This window comes from Atta cephalotes (genome assembly GCF_000143395.1).
Source record: "Atta cephalotes unplaced genomic scaffold scaffold00054, whole genome shotgun sequence".
Classification (NCBI taxonomy): domain Eukaryota; kingdom Metazoa; phylum Arthropoda; class Insecta; order Hymenoptera; family Formicidae; genus Atta; species Atta cephalotes.
Window position 1 is genome coordinate 446061 of NW_012130118.1, and position 2818 is coordinate 448878.

The window sequence follows — 2818 nt, forward strand, 5'->3', positions numbered from 1 at the left end:
ACTTTATGATATTCTTGAAGAAAAGCTGATTCAGATTCAATTCAAAATTCATTATTTTACAACTTTTTTTATAAATAATTCCATTTAAATTAAGTAAATTCCATTATTAAGCTAACTTATTTCATTACGTTAACATATTACTTATCTATAATTTATCTATAAAAGTTAAGTATGCACTGTCAAAAATAAATCTGAGATATGCAGAAAATTAATATTAATATTTTGTACAAAAATATTTTAATATTTTAATATTTTAATATTTTAATATTTTAATATTTTTGCACGTTTTAGAAAATTTATATACTTTTTTAAGTTAAAAATGATTATATTTTTAATGACACATTATATTTTTAATAGTGCAAATATGAATTTTAATCGGATCTTATATAAATTAATTTTTTCAATTCATTTTTTTTTATACATTTACATATTTATATGTTAATCGAGAATATATAAAGATTTCATTCTTGAAAGTCCAAGTAGTTTTATTTGAAGAATCAAAACGTTAAAGTTATTTCTCAGTCTCTAGTAAGAAAAAACAAATAAAAAACAATCACAAAATTACTCAAGATAAATTAGAGGTAAATTACGTCTTTTCAAAATTTGTTTTCATAATTTCGCGGATAGATTTGCGTTTATAATATACGTTGAATTTGACAGTCCTTCATATCAATAAGACGTGCAACAAATAAAGCTGCTATAATCAACGATCCCTTAAATACGCGCACACGCAATCCACAACACAAAGCCGATTAATTATATTTTGCTGAATTAACATACACGGTACGAAGATTGCATCGCTACCGCATCGAGGATGAAGCCCACATGTTCCGTCCAATATCTCCGTTTAATTCAGAGAACATGACTCGATTATCATCGTTTTCGTCGCAGATTAATCACGAATTAAAAGCAATCGCGAAGCGATAAAATAATAGGAACATTCGTGATATTTCACTTTTCCAATACACGACATTCATAATCGCGTTTCTTTAAAATGAAACTGCATACATATATGATACATCAACTTGAAAAATCTAAAATCAGGGATAAAACTTGTAGTCTTACGATTATTTCAAAGATAGTAATTGAAATAGTTGTTGTAAATAATACAATGATATAAAAAGGAAATATAATGGTATATAAAAATAAACAATTAAAATATCAATATTTAGACACTTCAAATTCAAAACAGTAAATTAGTATAAAGACTGTGAGTCGGCACGGTTAACAGTGTGCAAATTAAAATAAAATTATTTTATTACACAAAAAACCTTGATCACATAAATAAATTTCAAAACGTATATTTCGGTTCAATTTTGACCATCATCAGCGTGAACCTCTCATGACAATATTAAGAAATTAAATTACATTGGCCAACAAAATTAACGCAACACTTGGTTCACTCTGCAAAAATAGGCAAATTTCAAGATAGAATAACTTCGTCGTATCGAGATGTTTAAAAAAGATTTTACAGCTTGAAATCTCTACTTTTCAGATCGCTACTTTAAAAAACGATCTCTTGGAGATTTTATGAAGTTACATAAACATAAATGAAGATATATCAGAATCTCAAATACATATTACTCGAAAGAGCGAATTTTTACCTTTAATTTTATAAAATTCCATATGATTTTTTTTTCGAATTATTTAACATTGAAGCAAAATTGACCATTTTGCTTTGTAAAAAAGCAAATTAAAGGTAAAGATTCGCTCTTTCGAATGATGTAAATCGCATTTGTGTACAATTTTTAATTTACTTCGTGGAATTCTGCAAATTTCGTAAAAAATTTTGAGATCTGATATATCTTCATTTATAAGTAATTTCATAAAATTCCATAAAACCGTTTTTTAAAGCGATCTAAAAAGTAGAACTTTCAAGCTGTAAAATGCTTTTTTATACATCTCGATACAACGATTTTTGACAAAGTTATTCTATTTTGCATGCAGCTACAGAACAGAATTAGAGTCTTTTAAAATAAGTCACTCAAATTAGAATCACTTAAATCACCCACTCTCCTTGCAATATGATTTTGGCTCAATTCTTCTTCCAGAAGAGCAATAATTTGTGTACACTGAATTTCATTCAACCGAGGCATTGTTACGATTCTGTTTTTTTGAACTTCAGTTAATTTAAACTAAAGTAAGTTTAAACTGAAATAAGCACCGTAAGTGCTGTTCAAACTGTACTTGCGGTACAGTGCTTTGATGGTGGTTCCATTATGGTATAGGATGGAATATCAATACATAGACACAGGAACGTCACCTTACCACCTCCTGGAATGACAGCTATACGTTATGTGAAAGAAATTTTGTGTCTCACGTCATTCCCATGCGTCGTCGAATGGAACGCAATTTCATTCTAATGTAAGTGCTCGAATTGCATGCACAATGCTCGATTACATGCCGCTAGGATAATCCTTAATTTTCTCGAAAAACAACATCGAGATGCTACCACATCCACCGATGAGTGCGGATTTAAATTCCATCGAATATGTATGGGATATGATGAAAAGAAGAATACAATTTGGAAAAACCGCCAAATCTCCAAGAACTAGAAGTAGCATTGCATAGAATATGGTGGGAAAAGTCGCAATTAGATCTAACATCAATATGCGTGAGCATTTGCAAGAAATTTGAAGACGAGGCGGAAATATCAGATTTTGAAATATAAATGTCACGCACGCATTTTCCCCAAACACACACGCGCGCGTTCGCACACACGCACACGCACACGCACACGCACACGCACACACACACACGCACGCACACGCACATACACGCACACACGCACACACACGCAACACGCACACACGCACAC